This window comes from Mustela putorius, unplaced genomic scaffold (assembly GCF_011764305.1).
Source record: "Mustela putorius furo isolate JIRA1106 unplaced genomic scaffold, ASM1176430v1.1 tig00000281_pilon_pilon_pilon, whole genome shotgun sequence".
Taxonomy (NCBI): domain Eukaryota; kingdom Metazoa; phylum Chordata; class Mammalia; order Carnivora; family Mustelidae; genus Mustela; species Mustela putorius.
Genome location: NW_025421343.1, coordinates 25058791 through 25077317, shown reverse-complemented (window position 1 = coordinate 25077317; position 18527 = coordinate 25058791).

The window sequence follows — 18527 nt, the reverse complement described above, 5'->3', positions numbered from 1 at the left end:
CTTGAAAATAGTATTACCTGGAGGGAGTTGTTTTAGAAAACAATTGTGATGCCCAGACCCCATCCCAGGTTGGTTAAATTAAATATCTGAGGTATCAAAACTATATTAAAGCTATCAATATCTTCCTATTAGGCAACCAAGGCTAAGAACTGCTCCTCTAATCCAAACTCCTCCTTTCCTCATTGAAATCCCTATTTAATCATGGCATTTCCTTTGCTTAAAATTGTTTTTGAAGTTCCATTTTGTAAAGCAAAATGTGCACATCTAAATGGGCTTTGATGATGATCCACTGGGGAAGTAAGATACTTATCTCTATGGTTTACTTCATGCTATTTAATTTAATAGCTGTGAAAGTTTTATATTATACATAATTTATTAAGACAGTAGAATCAAGAGATTTACTTATTTAAAATTTGTTACTGACTCTGAATTCTCCAGTGGAGTAGTTTCCTATATAGAATGTAAGTTCCTGAGGAGATAGACATAGACATGTTGCTTCACTGGGGTCTAACACCTAGATCTTATTGTCAACCCTCACTTAGGACTTTTGGACAACAGAAAAAAGGCAGAGCCTAGCTATGCTTGTAAATCTAACAGAATATCACACACACACACACACACACACACACACACACAACAGATACAGAAATAGTTACAAAAAATAGAAATAGACCAAGCTAGGAATAAACCCACCTCACAAAAAAGGACAGGATACAAACTTGGAGGCAGGAGGAGGGAAAGAATCATTCCCCTAAAATTTTGTAACCACAAGTCCATCATTTTTTAGTGTTGTCTTGCAACTTGTGCTATTTGAAAAGCCTTGAGCTTTGGGCCATTTGGGCCACACAAAGCCTGCAGAATATAAAATGGGGAAGTAAAGAGATGCAACATATGAAAGATGCTTTAGGATACTGAGAAGGCTAGGTCTAATCAGAGTTGCAGGAGGAAAAGAGAGGAAGAGGTAGAAGCAATATTCCAAACGCTAAAGCTGATAATTTTCCAAACTAAAAGAAAGTCATTAAACATCAGATTCATGATGGAAAAATTATGCCTGAGAGGTAAAAATCTAAATCTAAGTATACACTTAGATAATTCATAGTGCAACATTAAGACAAAGAGGTCTTGAAAGTAGTCAGAGTAAAGACAGATAATTGACCATTTTTTAAACTTGAAATCCAGTACAAATGTAACTTAAATATTTTGAAAGAAGAAAATTCTAAAACCAAAGTTATTCACATAGCAAAACTTTAGAGAATGCAAATAAAATATTTTCAGATTAAATAAAGGCCAAATAATTTACTACCCACAGATCCTTACTAAAAGAATTTCTAACATGTTATGATGGGCACTGGGTATTATAGGTAAGTGATGAATAACTAAATTCCACTCCTGAAATAATTATTACACTAAATGTTAACTAAGCAAAATTTAAATAAAATTTTTTTAAATCTAAAAATAAATAGATAAAAAATAAAAGAACTTCTAGAATATTGTACTTCCAGGAAATGAAAACTACCCCAGAAAAATGGTTTGATGAGCAATGGAAATAGCAGGCAAATAAACTGGGTGAATTAAACACATATTGAGGTGTTTTGCAAAATAATTATTGCAACAATTATATGTGTAATATGTAGAACTAAAATACTGAACAAAACTAGCAAAAATAATTAAAAAGTGATGAATCAAAGCATTTTAAAGAAAGAACTATTTGATCAAAACAGTAAAATCTAAAATCCATGAGGTCAAAAAAATTTTTTTTTGGCTATTTTCTTCTCTGTTGTATATTCAGCACCTAAAGAAATGCCTTAAACTTAGTAGACACTCAGAAAAACTCCACTGAATTAACATAAATTTTGTTGAACAATTGTGTAAGTCGGGGTTCTGCTAAACAGAACCAATAGGGTGCGTGTGTGTGTGTGTGTGTGCATGTACACGCATGCACATGTGAAGAGGGTGGAATTTATTTTAAGGAAATGGCTTATACAATTATGGAGACTGGTAAATACAAAAATAATCTATAGGCCAGAGACCTGGGGAGAGCCAACATTTCAGTCCAATTCCAAGGGCTGTTGACTCTCAGTAAGGATTGTTAACACTGTGGATCAAAATGTATTAAATGTGTTTCATCTGTGAGTTTACAATTATACTAAAAATGTAATTTGAAAATACCACTTTTATTCCTTAGAGGATTCTATGTAACCAATTTGTTATTTGGAAAATGGTAACTAACTAGAGGAATGGAGTCAAGCAATTTTTCTTCCTTGACTTAATGAATTGTATGTCAGGATAGCCAAATATTTGATGATAAGAAGGAACAAAAACACTGGAGATCTCGGTAAAGGCCTTCAGTGACTGCGAACATGGCACAGACAAATAAGAAACAAGTAAGACACATTTTGTACATCCTTAGGAAAGTAAACAATAACAGCTATGAAGTAGTCTTAACAAAAGGAACAAACTTAAAAGCAACAATTTATGGAAGACAGAAGATCACAGCAACATGTAAACAACATCTCAGGGATGTAATCAACAAAATCTACCCTGTATACAAACAGCCCAGTTGCTAAAACAACCACCAAAAAAAGAAAAAAAAAAAAGGCAAGAAGAAAATAAATCAGAAAGAGGAATCCTACAGATTGAGAGACACACTAACCATTGCAATAGAGGATGCTTTGGGGGAGGTCCGTTATTTCTATCATACAAACCATTTTTTTTAATTTTTTATTTTTTATAAACATATATTTTTATCCCCAGGGGTAAGGTCTGTGAATCACCAGGTTTACACACTTCACAGCACTCACCAAAGCACATACCCTCCCCAATGTCCATAATCCCACCCCCTTCTCCCAAACCCCCTCCCCCCAGCAACCCTCAGTTACAAATCATTTTTTTAAAATGAAATAAACTTGTGCTCGCTTCAGTAGCACATATAAAAATGAAATAAACTTTTAAACATTAAATGGATATGTTATTAAGAAATTATTTATTGTATGATATAGCACTTTTTGGTATGACAATGGGGTTATAGACATATTTCAAAAGAGTATTTATAATTTAGAGATGTATATTGAAATATTAACAGCTGACAGGATATAATGTCTGGAATTTGCTGCAAAGTAATCTGGGGGAGAGAGAGGAGCAGAAAGTTGGGGGAGTTGATAATTTTGAGGGTGGATAAATAGGAGTTCATCATTAGATTAGTCTCCATACTACTGTATATGCGTATTTTATAAATGTCCTAATATATAAGGGTTTTTTTTTTTTTTAAGCAGATGAAAAAGGGACACAAGAGTAGCTCAATCAGCCAAGCGTAGGCCTTCAGCTCGGTTCATGATCCCAGGGTCCCAGGATTGAGTACCAAGTCAGACTCCTTGCTCAGCAGGGAGTCTGCTTCTCCCTCTGCCTGCCATTCCCCCTGCTTGTGCGTGCCCGCTCATGCACTCTCTCTCTCTCTCTCTCGAATAAACAAATAAAACCTTTAGGGGGAAAAAAAGCATATGTGGAAAACCTAGAGAAATAACTCATTTTACCGGCCAAATTTGTGAAATGAATTTAAAGAATGTGTTGCTTTCTATGTGTAATTAAATAACCTTTTTCCTGAAATTTCTACTCTGATTGCCCTGTCCTTACAAGAAGGTAATTGGGCTTATACAAAAGTTAGCGAAGCAGCGTTCTGAAATAAGAAAAGCCAGAACAATTCCAGGCGTTAGAGCTTTAGATTGTCACAGACCTGTGTTTTACATGAACCACTTCAACACTTTCTCTCTTTCACTCATTTCCCTACTTCCGTGCCCTTGGCTTTCCATCAACACCCCATTAAAGCAAACACCTGCAGTGGCATTTTCTCTGCTCTTTTCACTGTGCCCATTAACCCTCCCCATCCCAGACCTCTCTTGGAAGATAATTAATATTAAAACCTTAAACCATATCATACAATCCATCTTGTCAATACTTTAAACCTCTGTGGCATCCAAATGTTTTATTTATGTACTTTTATAAAGATTTATTTATTTATTTGACAGAGATCACAGGTAAGCAGAGAGGCAGGCAGAGAGAGAGGGGGAAGCAGGCTCCCCGCCTAGCAGAGAGGCCAATGCAGGACTTGATCCCAGGGCCCTGGGACCATGACCTGAGCTGAAGGCAGAGGCCTCAACCCACTGAGCCACCCAGGTGCCCCTATTTATGTATTTTTATAATAGAGAACTATTGGTGCATCTCTTTTCTTCTGCAGCCATACTGGCAGAGTTTCAAGAAATAAGAGAAGCAAAATGAAGATAACTAGCTTCACTTTGCTTCAAAGTGCAGAGAAATAAAGTTTAGATTTCAAATGACAGTATTATTCATGCAAGCTCATCACCCATTTTGGCGATTCCGACACCAAAGAGGATTATTTGACTCTTTTTAATGTGTTTCTGCAGCTTAAATGCGCAGGGGCAGTACCAGCTATGGTCACCTGATTGCAGCTATGGGGAGGGGCAGTCTCTGAAGTTTAGCGGGACAGCTGCTCAAAAGGTCCATGATGTTAACTACTCACTCTGTTCCTCCTGTCTTTCTATTAAAAGACAAGCATCTGAGAACAAAGAGAGAGGGTGTTTGGGGTTTTGGGTTCTTTTAATTTTGTTTAATGTGATCTAATACATTCAAAACAAGATTTTAAACTTGGCCCTGACTCCCTTTGGTTAATGTTTCAAGTCTTTTTAGATATTTGTCCTCATCTTTTTGGCTTAAAGATTGCTGTTTGTCAAAGCAGCATGTTTTTTCAGTCACTGGATTTTTGCACGGATCCCATCTCTCTTATTGAAGGAAGAATTTTGAGAAGAGAAAAGAGATGCAGGAGGCCCATCATTTTCTCTCTCCTGTGAAGCTTCTAAGGTCTTCCCACTCTTTCTCATCCTGTAACTACTGAGGCCTAGGAAGCATAAAGCCCTGTTTATGTTTATGGAGATTTTTACATTGCATGCTCTACGAAGGAAGAAAAACAACCCTATGCTTATATTAGTCAAACTAGGAGTTGCCAGATTGTCTTGAACACAGTTCTTAAGGGATTCCATGGCTGAGAGGTGTTTTTTGTTTTTCTTAAAGGATTTGGATTTTACCACGGGTTCTGTTTAAAATATTTAAGAACTGGTAAACTATGAACAAATAGTATCCTGATGACCTCAGCTGAGACAGGCATCAACCTTTCAATACTTGTGAAAAGGTCTGGATCCCAAGAAAGAATACTGAGTGGCCAAAGTGGGTAGAAGGCAAGGCATGTAGGGCAACAGTTATTTAATAGTAATTGTAAACTTATTTCAATATTTTTACAGCCGCTATAGTTGTATGAAGTCTAATGTACACCAGTTATGAAATTTATTGATTACCGGTTTGTTTGTTTAAATGAGGACCAACATATGGTCAACTTTTCTTTTGCCAAATAAGTATACACATTTAAAAAACAAAAATCTAAGTACTTCCTATTGTCCCCATCATTTCGTAACAGGGAAATTTAAAACCACATAAGTAAATAGGACATAATCTTAGAATAAAAAGGCAGGGTTTGGTTTTTTTTTTTTTTTTAATAGAATGAGCTTAACTTTATGAAAAAAACTCACAACATTTGATTTTATTTTTTATAATTTCTCTACTGACTCAAGAAAATTTAATTACTGACCTACCCTAGTCCACAGAGAAATCTTCATGTAATACTTTTGTAAGCAGTCAGTTTAAGTGAAGAAGTGCCTTCCTCTAGAGGACAATATATGAAAAGAAAATGCGAACAGTCAATAACCAGAAGATAAATGTGTTTCATCACACAGATATTAACAAACATTTAGCATTATTTGTTGAAGAAAGGCCCAACTTCTGTTTACCTTGTGCTCATAAATCTAGTGTCAAATTAAGGATTTACGTTGCTTTCATTTCGACCAAAACATGTCTAACCATTTGTTTTTCCTGCTGATTCTTGATGATGCATAATCAATGTTTTCCATGGCACAACTACAAAACTACTAGCTTTTACAGAAATGCCATCTCAGCACACACATGAATTCATGGTAGCCCAAGATTAATAGTTTTACTCTGCGAAGTATATGCAATATAAACTGATGTTCTCTGAAACCTAATTTAGTGAAGGGTGGGAGTATGCTTTCTGTCTAGCTAAATGAATTATTTCATCCTTCAGTATAAGCATTTCCAAAAACAAAAAATCTAAAAGTTTTTACATGTTTAATTTGAAAGCAATGTCTTGACATTCAGTCAAACCCACAGTTAAGATTCTCTCTAGATTTCAAAACCCAACTAGAGGGCCATTCTTACATTAATTGATTGGGAAGCACAGATACATTTGTATGGGGAAACTTCAAATTCTCATTTTTAAGGAAAAGTGAATACACATAATTAAAGAAAGTGAATTTCATATGATACCCACAATTATACACATGATAGCTAATCTCATATTGCATTATCAGAATGCACATGCTCTTCCTTTTTATTGAATTAACAAGACTCAGAGACTTTTCCTTTCCTTTCTTTTGTTCTCAACTAGGAAAACGTTAACAATGTCCCCCCACATGTGCAAGTTGATATTCTAATGCATGGTATCTAAAACATACTTTGGTGCCCTCTATATCTAAACTTGGAAATTGTTTGTACTAAACCATCACCCACTACTATTCTTCTGAACTTTTGTCTTGGCTTTCTAACTCGTTTGTCTTTTTCTTCCTTCTTAAAGTTAACTGTGGACAGAAGTGTTCCAAAGGGAAATGTAGTAATTCTCATAATGCTTAGTGCAATTAGCAAAGATTCAAGAAAACGTCTCCCAGTAGAATGACTGCATCATGCAAGAGTGCATTTCCTTACTGGCTAGTTTAGTCATCCTACAACTATTTCCAAAGCTTTGTTATTTAATCCACATAAATGTCCAGAGGCTGCCTCTTTGCCATTCTCCTTCATTATAAGAACTAAATCAGTTCTTTTGGATTAGATATACTACCTTTTAAAATTTGCCATATGTCCTTTCTAAAATTTCCTACAACCACACCGTGAATGAATGTTGCTATGCCCCCATGTATTAAATGAAAGGAGGAGGTTAGAGATTTGGTCATGACTGCTTTCTCCAATCTCTGTCGTGAATTCCAGTGGAATTTTCCAGAACTAGTCCCTCCCTATAGAGCCATCTGTTTCACTTGGAGGGGAGAGTGACAGCGCATCAACATCTTTTCCTATTAAATGTGTCCAGAATCCGATTCACTATTATTTTGCTCTATCTCCATAGCGAATCTGTCCTCAGAACTGAATGCTTCTAAAACTTTTTTTTTTTTTTTCCTGCTGTAGTCATAATTTCACAGCTTCTCTCATTGGGCTTCTCAGTTTTATAACTGTCATTCCCATTATCCTTTTCAACAATCACTCTGATTATAAATGAGCAAGCTTGACTCTTTCGCTGATTTCTTTGGCAATATTTTTAGCACCATTTTCTTCCAACTGATTTAAACAAAGAAATGTTCTATTGTTTAGAACCACTAAATTGAAGTAATCCCCTATTAATAATGCTATTTTATAACTAATAGCATGTCCAGACATAAATAGGCCTGGCTGGGGTAGTGTTCTATAGTTGCTGGTTACCTGGAGAGCCAGTTCCAGACTCTAGGATATTGACTATAATGATCTGGTAAGGTCCTCACAACCTAGTATCTAACCAAAGTGGTATTTTCAAAAGCTTCATTAACTAGACACTCTATAAAGGCACTGAAATCTTTAATGTTGTTGTTTTGGAAACGACTGAATCCACATGAGGTGTAAGAGCTTTGTAAGGTTTACTCTGAAGTTAATTTGAGCATGAGGTGTATATCGCAAATTATTAACTGTATTCAGTGGGATTCTGTTCTAGAGGAAGAGCCTTCTCTATGACAGGTATTCTGTAAAATACTGGGAATTCAACAGTGAACAGTTATTAACATCTGATTTCCCCTGTTTTTCATCTCCTGCCTTAGCTTTAATTAACAACTACGAGAAATCTGTAGTTCAATGATTCTTTTTTTTTAATCTTTCTCCTCATTTAGACTGTCCTAGCATCTTACAAGTCTCACCCCAGTCTGCCCTGAGATTTCCCTTCTTTGTATTTAAGAATCTTATTTACTATAAATAACATGTTTCCTCCACAGCTGTAATGCATGTGATTTTAATTTGGAGAATGAACATCTCACTAAGACAGTTGTCTTACATGTCCCAACTTTTAATCATCTAAATGACCCTACGAGGTAAGTATTGTATTTCTTTAAAGATTAAAAAATAATAATAATAAGGCTTGCAGATATACTGTGTTATGTACATCTAATGAGTGGTACTGAGACCTGCTGGACTCCAAATCCATCACTTGGCCTTCATCTCCCACTGCAGGCATCAAGTCTTTATTAACAATATCCCAAACAAGTTCCCAAAGAACTTGTTATTAATGACCCTAAGACTGGGATAGTCACGTGGTTCCACTCTATCTCTATGCTTTAATTAATTTAAATAATTAATATGCCTTTTTATTTCTACAGTCAGCATTCCAACCTTGTGCGTGGGGGGTGTGTATGTGTGTTTGTAAAGATTCAAGCTCAAGAAGTAGTATCTTGGATTAGGTTCATTAGAAGTAAGCAAATGTTGAGTGCAAAATTCATAGGTAGGTAATTTATTAAGGAAGTATTCCCAAGAGTAAACAGCAAGGGAATGAAGCAAGCAGGACAAAGAAGGTGAAGAGGCCATGGAAAGGTGTGAGTTCATGTGAAGGTTCAGCTACACTTTCACCATCAACCTTAACCTCAGCCTGGAGCCCAAGGTTCTACAGTATAAACTACAGGTCAGTTTGTGCTGACTGGAGGCACAGGAGCTAGGTGTTCATCAGCCATTGGCTAAGAGCCACTCAGGAGAGAGATTAACTCCCAGCAGGGTGTGAACTCTCAGTGCCCGCTCCAGTCCCCAGAAAGCAGTTCCCCAAAAGCCTCTCTGACACCAACTATTAGAAGAAAAAGCCCTCACACAACCTGGGAGGGAAAGTAGAAGAATCTGAGGCAACCTGGGCAGAGCACAAATAATGGGAGTTACAGCTATAAAGCTAAAAACCCCATACGAGTGCAATCATACGGTGCTTGTCTTTCTCTGACTTATTTCACTTAACGTTACACCTTCTTGGTCTATCTGTACCACATAGGGAATTTAAGGCACAGAACAAAGAAAGAAAGGAAATAAGAGAGACAGACCAAAAACCAGACTCTTAAATACGGAAACAGGTGGTTGCCCGAGAGCAGAGGGTTGGAGGATGGGTGAACTAGGTAAAGGGGATTAAGAGTGCACGTGCCACGATGTGCAGAGAAATGGATAGAGTCGCTGAATCATTACAGTGTACTAATATACATGTACTAATATAATGTACTAATAGAACCGAAACTAATATAGCACTGTAAGATAATTACATTTGGATAAAAAACAATTTTTAAGAAGAAAGAAAGAAAAGAAAGCTAAAAACCCCAAAGAATGAAACTGAGATTCTGACTATAGAAATTAGAAAATGGTAACTACTATTGCAAATGGCTTATTTCCTAGGCATATGTTAGTTTACAAAGGATGCTCTCCCTGTTTGAAAAGGATTTGAGAGGGCTGCAATTAAAGATGCATGCAAAGTGTGAGTATCAAAACAGGAGTAGAAAATCTCAAACCTATAGCTATTGGGAAATGCAAATTTAGTACATACCCAGGCTCCTGTAATTTACTGCATATTTTAAAAAGATTTTATTTATTTACTTGCTTGTTTGTTTCTTTATTTGGTGGAGAGAGGAAAGAAAGAGAGAGAGAAAGAGAAACCAGGAGTGAGTGTGAAGGGAGAAGCAGACCCCCCGCTGAGCAGGGAGCCCCGAAACAGGGCTCAGTCCCAGGAACCCAAGATCATAACCTGAGCTGAAGGCAGACCCTTAATCAACTGAGCCACTCAGGCATCCCACTGCCTTTTTATGATTAAATTTATGTTTGAGTTTCGTGATAATCATGGCAAGAATAGTGAAAGAAGGAAAAAGTAGAGGAGGGGGAGAGAGGAATCAGAAGCCCCTGCCAAGATTTTAGGAGAGAGAAACTCTGATAAATCCAAATTCTAAAACCCCAATTTGCACATAGATACTTATACAAGAACGGGTGAACAGTTAAGTAAGAATAAGTTCAACGGTCACCTTTTGTAAGAAACGGTAAGTGCTCATCACATGACCGGTCCTCCCGTGAATCTTCTATGTCATTAAAAAGTAATCCATAGATAGGTATTTTATTTGTAGGAGGTAAAGTAATGTAGTTTAGAAATATAGCTTTCTTGGTTTTCTGTTTGTTTGGTTGTTGTTGTTTTTTAAATATTTTATTTATTTATTTGACAGAGAGAGAGACAGCAAATGAGGAAACACAAGCAGGGTGAGTGGGAGAGGGAGAAGCAGGCTCCCCACTGAGCAGGGAGCCCAATGCAGGGCTGGATCCCAGAATCATGACCTCAGCAGAAGGCAGAAGGCAGACACTTAACTGACTGAGCCACCCATGCACCCCTAGAAATGTAGCCTTCTATTATCAGCATTAATTATCTATTATAATTCTTCTATTATCAGCATTAAGAAGGACAAAGGCACTAAGTCTCAACCCCTCTTATGAGACAGTTCTTTGTTTTGTTTGCTTTGTTGACATAAAAAATCTGTATGCAAATGGTATATATGTAGTGAGTTTGGAGATAAGTATACACCCATGAAACTATCACCACAGTCTACGTCATAAACCTATCCATCACACCCAAAGGTTTCTTCCTGCCTTCTTATTTATTATTTTTGTGATAAGAACACTTAACATAAGGTCTATGTTGTATCTATTTTCATTTAGCAAAACTTTAAGTATGCAACCTAGTATTAACTATACGCACTATGCCATGTAGATCTGTAGGACTTAGTCATCTTGTATAATTGAAATGTTATACCTTTTAACTAATACTTCCCATTTTCCCTTATCCCCAGCATCTAGAAACAACCATTCCATTCCCTGATTCTATGAGTTTAACTATTTTAGACTTCTCATATAAGGGGCATCATATAGTATTTGTCCTTCTGTGCCTGGCTTATCTCACTTAACAAAATGTCCTCTGGATTCATCCATATCCCCAAATGGGAAGATATCCTTCCTTTTTAAGGCTAAATATTATTGCATTGTATGTATACCACAATTTCTTTATCCACTGGACAATTAGGTTGCTTCTCTCTTGGCATTTGTGAATAATGCTACAACGAACATCAGGGTACAGATATATCTTTAAGATCCTGATTTCAATTCCCTTGACTATTTACCTAGATTGCTGAATCATACAGCTTTTTGAGTAAACTCCACAACGGTTTCCATAGTGACTTCAACAAGTCACATCCCCATCAACAATATTCATGAGTTCCAATTTCTCTGCATCCTCATAAAAATTTGTTATCTTTTGTTCTTTTTAAAAATAAAAATTATCCTATCAGGTGTGTGGAAATACCTCATTGTGGTTTTTGATTTGCATTTCCCTGATTAGTGATATTGAGCATCTTTTCATATATCGATTGGCCATTTTTATGTATTCTGCAGAAAAATGTCTAAAGTCCTGCTGTGCCTGGGTGGCTCAGTTGTTAAGCATCTGCCTTCAGCTCAGGTCATGATCCCAGGGTCCTGGGATTGAGCCCTGCTCCCTGCCGAGTGGGAAGCCTGCTTCTCCTTCTCCCACTCCCCCTGCTTCTATTTCCTCTCTTGCTATGTCTCTGTCAAAAAAATAAATAAAATCTTTTTTTTTAAATGTCTAAAGTCCTTTGCCTATTTTTTATTTTTATTTTTTTAAATAGGCAGAGAGGCAGACAGAGAGAGAGGAAGAAGCAGGCTCCCTGCTGAGCAGAGAGACAGATGCAGGGCTCGATCCCAGGACCCTGGGATCATGACCTGAGCTGAAGACAGAGGCTTTAACCCACTGAGCCACCCAGGTGCCCCCCTTTGCCCATTCTTTAATTGCATTAAAATTTTGTTTTTCTTTTGTTTTATTTTTTTCTTGCTGTCTTATTTTGTTTTATTTTGTTGCTATTGAGTTGTAAGATTTCCTTATATATTTTGGAGATTAACCCTTTCTCAGATATATGGTTTGCAAATATTTTCTCTTTAGGTTCCGCTTCATAGATTGTCTTTTCATTCAGTTTGTTTCCTTTACTATATAGAAGCTTTATAGTTTGATGTAGTCTGCTTGTCCATTTTTGCTTTTGTTGCCTGTATTTTTGGTGGCATATACAAGAAATCATTGTTAAGACCAATGTTGACATGTTTTCCCCAATGTTTCCTCCTAGGAGTTTTATAGTTTCAGGTCTTATGTTCATGTCTTTAATCCATTTTAACTTTATATTTGTGTATGGTATAACATGAAGGTCCAATTTCATTCTTATACAAATAAATATCAAGTTTTCCCAGGGCTGAAAACAGACTATCCTTTTGTTGAGGAGACTGTCCTCTCCCCATGAGTATTCTTGGCACCCTTATCACACATGTATGTGAGGGGACGCCTGGGTGGCTCAGTGGGTTAAAGCCTCTGCCTTCAGCTCAGGTCATGATCCCAGGATTCTGGGATCGAGCCCTGCATCTGGCTCTCTGCTCAGTGGGGATCCTGTTTCCTCCTCTCTCTCTGCCTGCCGCTCTGCCTACTTGTGATCTCTGCCTGTCAAATAAATAAATAAAATCTTAAAAAAAAAAAAATGTGAGACTTTGTTTGGGGGTTCTCTATGCTGTTTTATTGTTTTATATGTCTAATTTTATGCCAGTACCAACCTATTTTAATTACTGTAGCTTTGTAATATATTTTGAAATCAGGAAGTACAATGCCTCCAGCTTTCTTCTTTCTCAAAGTTGTTTTGGCTCATCAAGGTCCTCTGTGGTTCCAGATAAAGTTTAGGATTTTTCTATTTCTATTTCTATTCCTATTCTTTCTACTATTCTATCTCTATTTCTTTCTATTTCTGTAAAATATGTCACTGGGATTTTTGATAAGGATTGCACTGAATCCATAGATTACTTTGGGTAATATGGACATTTTAAAATTAATTCTGCTAGTCCATGAACACAAGATATCTTTCCATTTATTTGTGTCTGCTTTAATTTCTTTCATCAGTGTTTTATAGTTCTCAGTGTACAAGTCTTCCTACATATTTTATTCTTTTTGATGCCGTTGTGAAGGGGATTGTTTCATTTCTCACTCTGATAGCTTGCTGTTAGCATATCAAAATGCAAATGAGTTTTGCATATTGATTTGTATCCTGCAACTTGGTTGAATTTGTTTATTAGTTTTAGCAGGGTGGTGGTGGTGTCGTTGTTGTTGTCATTGTTGAGTCTACACTGTTTTCTACATATAAGACCACATCATCTGCAAACAGATAATTTTACTTCTTCTTTTCAAATGTGGATGCTTTTCTTTCTTTCGTCTTGCATAACTGCTCTGTCTAGGACTTCCAGTATAACCTGGGATGGAAGTGGTGAAAATGAGCATTATTCCTGTGTTCCATATTTTAGAGGGAAAGACAGAGTTGAAATTTAAATCAGAGCTGTGGTTTTGCCACGAGAGACCATGTAGGTAAGGTAAAGCATGCAGCAAAATGGCAGTGTCAACATGACCTACATGGTCATGGGCCTAGGAGATCTGACTCTGCCAGCCTCTCGGATCTCATCTGGTTCTACTTTCCCAATGGATCCTTTAGTTCAGTCACCGTGGCCTGGGCTTCTTTCTGTCCTTGAAAGCTAAAGCTCTCTACTCTAAGGTTTTCCACTTGTTATTTCTCTTCCTTCAATCTCCTTCATGACCGGCTCTTTCTTCATGCTGAACTTTCTTCATGCTGAGTTCAAGTTCACTTCTCAGAAAGGCCTTCCTCAGCTACCCTTATTCCTTATCACACTACCTTCTTCACGTCTCTTTCAGTACTTGTCAGTATCTGAAATACATGAAGCCCTTTATGTGCTTCCTCTCTGTCTCCCCTGACACAAGAATATAAGCTCTTTGAAAGTAAGGACCATGACTAAAATGTTCATTGTGGACCCAGTGCCTAATGCAATGACTGCAATGTAGTAGGCCTGGGATAAATGTTTAGTAAATGAATATGCACATTATCATTGTCTCTATTCTCAAGGATATATGATCTGGTTGGGAGAGCAGAGACATACACTACCAAAATAACATTTCTCAAGTTTCATAGCTCACCAGGGAATTCCTGTAGGATTCTCTAAAGCAAAGCCTGATTGGGAAAAAACGCATTTTTTTTTCCCTCACCCGTCCTAGGATCCAACACAATGTGCTCCAAACCTGTTTCACACAACTTTCAACAAGAGAATGCTAATGAACAACTCCTCACCTACCAGCATCTGCACACGGGCACACACACACATACACACACGTGCACCCGCATCCTAACTTCTGCAATTACAAGAGAACCCCTGTCCATGTAGATAAAAACTAGATAAACATTAGAGTAGCTATATTCAGTATGTAGAATTCAGATTCTTCTTGCTCAGAGGAAAGTTAAAAGCAATACAGTATTTTCCATTTTAAAAATCTATCTCATTTCACAATACTGCTCTCACAGATTGTTTTTTTAATGCCTTTATTTAGCCACTCTCCTGTTCTCCACTTCCGGCTCACATCCTGGCATTTCCCTGATGTGTTCATTTTAACTGCAAACACCTAATCAGAATTTTAAGAATAATCATCAGTAGTTTGGCTAACTTTCAGGAAGAAAAACTAGTGGTGTTTTCAACGGGCCAGCAGGGTGTCTCCAATTATAAAGATGGAGGAAATAAAAACAACAGGATGGTAAAATCCATTGAGGGACAGACTGCATTTTATAGGAAAAGATGTAACTTCATTTAGCTTTGGTCTTTATGTCTTGCAAATGTGCTTAGCACGCCTACATCCCATGGGTCTCAGCGTCAATATTTATGTGCTGGAATATTTCATTGCCTCATAAACCAAGAGGTAACTGAGTATTTTTTACTCTCTGGGAAAAAAAAATGTTATAGCAGGTAGTAGTTTCAGGCAGTGCCCCTTCTCACAATTTTATGCATCAACTCTCAGGAAGATAGAAAGCTAGATAAACAAAAAGCCTCCATTTTTTCCCTCTTGTATTAGATACTAACCGTATCTAATTCGAATCCAAGTTAAATGTGATTCAACTCCAACCAAAATTTTAACTTTGGAAGTTGAAGGACAATAATTTGACTTTCTATTGTGTTTTAATATAAATTTCAAAAATCTTTATAGGGAGAAATCCTAGTACTTTAAGGACCAAATTCAAGTTTAAAGTTGACATTTCTTCATAAGAAATAGAAAAGACCTCTAAATACATGATCCCTAAGACTTAAAAGCAAACATTACTTTCAATATTCAGGAACAATGATTATTTCCCAAAGGAGAAAATACTCACTTGGTGCAAACTGTCATGTGGAGTTCCAGATTCAAAGCCTCCTTTCCCAACTCTAAAGGTTCTGAGTCCTTAAATATTTTCTATCCTAGCTTCCTGGATGCTTATCCTCTAGTATCTACTCCAAAACTCTGCACTCCATCAAAATTATCCATCTGAATATATGAAGAGTAGAATCCGGGCGGGAGCGAGCTCATCCATCTCTCTCTCTCCCTCCCTCTCTCTCTGTCACTTCCTCTTCTTCCCGCTCGCCCGCCTCCCTCCTGCCTTTTCTTAATCTCTCTCACACAAACATACACATAAAAAGAGTCTGTAGTGAAATAAGATTTAAAGCAAAATAAATCTATTTAGAAAAATTCCAAAGCATATAGTATATTAATATGTATTATGAATCTCAAAAAAAGTGACAGGAGATGTAGTCTTTTCCAAATATACTTGCCCACAGATCATTTTTTTAAAAAAAACATCTTTATTACCACAATTATCTATTATCTATCTATCTATCTATCATCCTACTATATGCCTTGCGTTAGTTTTAATGAATGCACAGTAAGATGAATAATCAGATTTATTTCTCTAAAGAAGCCTATAATTCAGGAAACAGATCACATTCTCTATCACTGTGCTCCAGTAAGATAGCCACTGGCCACATATGGCTACTTTAAATTTAATTAAATAAATTTAATTAACATTAAAAAGTCTCAGTTCTTTAGTCTCACTAGTCATTCCAACTTCTCAGTAGATACATAGTGGCTAGCAGCTGCCATAATGAAGGTGCAGATATAGAACATTTCCACTGTTGCGAAATATTGTACTGGCCAGACCTGCTCTGGAACATTATATTACTTTTATTAATTATACACTAATAAGCATAGTCATTCATTCTTTTAGATAACTTCTCTTCCAAATACTGCAAACTTTATCAGATCTTACCCAATCACAAGTCATTCTCTTACTACAGTTAAGAAATTTCACTCATGATTGGTGTAAATTATTCCCACTTATTACTACTTTACTCTCTCAACGAATTGCTTCTGGATCCACTGTGCTACCTGAACTCAAAAGCATTGGCAGGAGTTAACAATCTGATCATATTTGATGAACCGGTCCAGGGACTTTACAGCCAGAGGTTCTCAGAGTCAGGAAAAGCCTATAAGGATGATTTATTCCCATTCCCTCATTTTTAAAACTTAGAAACTAAAGCTCAGAGACATAGGAACATGCCCTAGGTCAAAAAGATGTTACATGGCAAAGTCCCTGAAACCCACCTAAGTCAATCATAGACTGCACCTAACTCCCTAGGTCTTAAATATTGTCCTTCAGAAGAATTAGTCATGGCAGAGCACACTACTGGCCAACGAGTGCAATTATACACAGCAAGGATTCTTCTATTGATATCCTTAAGCTAATGGTACAAAATGGAACTTTTCTCCATAAGATTATTATCTTTGGTATCAAATTTTAGTTTTACTGAAATTCAACAGGTACTGTGAATAGTAAGCTCTGTAAAGAAATACTCATGGACACTATCTAAAAGTATGTGTGAGTGTGTGTGTGTCTGTGTGTGTCCATATATATATATATATATATATATATATATATATATGTATATTACATATATACATATTTTTATATATATATAAAAATCAGCAAAGAGTACAGATCTTTATTTCCCAGTATTTGATTACATCATAATAAAAAACCGACATTTTTACAGCACCCAACAGTTTCAGTGGCCTTTATATAGATTACTTCCTTTAGTATCACAGGCATTTTTTTGAAAGTGAGAAACATGAGATTCAGAGAGATTAGAATCTTTAGTCCTGAGTCACATGACCGCTATCCAGGAACTGGAACTCATATTCAGTTGTTTTTGTCTTTAAAATTGATGCATTTACTATTACATCATAGCTGCCTCCCCTAAAACATGGTAAAAAACTCTTATGCACAGACAGTGAGAAAGAAAAATGCTGCAAATGCTATGGAAAACACTGTGGTGGTTCTTCAAACAATTAAAAATAGCAATTAAAAAATTGCCATATGATCCAACAACTTTGCTTCTGGGTATATACCTACAAGAATGGAAAGCAGGGTCTTAAAGAGACATTTGTACACCTATATTCATAGCATCATTATTTGCAATAGCTAAAATGTGGAAGTGACCCAACTATCCATCAATGAATGAAGGGATAAGCAAAGTGGTATCTCCATACAATGGAATACTATTTCAATCTTAAAAAGGAAGGGAATTCTGACATATGTTACAACATGGGTAAAACATGAGGACGTTATGCTAAATGAAATAAGTCAGTAACAAAAAGACAAAAACTGTGTAAGTCTACTTACATGAAAGGAGAGAAAGGGTAGTTAGTGTTAAATGGGTATGGAATTTCATCACAAGATGAAAGGAGCTATGGAGAGAGATAGTGGTGATGGTTGTAAAACATGATGAATATATTTAATACCATTAAAATTTACACTTAAAGTGGTTAAGACCGTAAATTTTATGTTACGTGTATTTTACCACAATAAAAAAGGCAAAACCACTCCCTTGCACGTATCATTTACACTTCTCCCAAATTATTTTTGCAACAAAATAAAACACATAACATAACAAGGTACTTATTCTATATTCAGTAGATCATTAGCATATTAGTAAATCTGGCAGCATCTCATAGTGGTCAGATCTTATCAAATGTGAGTCATTTCTTTTTCTGTATGAATCCACAAACTTGCTATCTGCAATGAATTTTGTCTTCAACAGGCTCAAAAGTCATAGAACAATCCCATCTTCTGTTAAAGGGTAAGCCTACCAGAGTTCCTATCATTATATTTCAGGCCTGAGTTAAAGACTTTTTTCTACCTATAAAACTCATGGAAATTGCAGTTCTCCTGGATGGATATGTTTTTTAAAAAAGCAAAACAATTGGCATGTTCGCCTCAAATTTTTGGCAGAAAGTGTCTTTGGACACTTTTTGAATGGAAGTGTCTTTCATCTTAGCTAATACTATTAAATGTAGTTTCTTCTATGGCTTAGCTGAAATCATATGTGCTGTTTATCAGGATTATGAAATAACTATC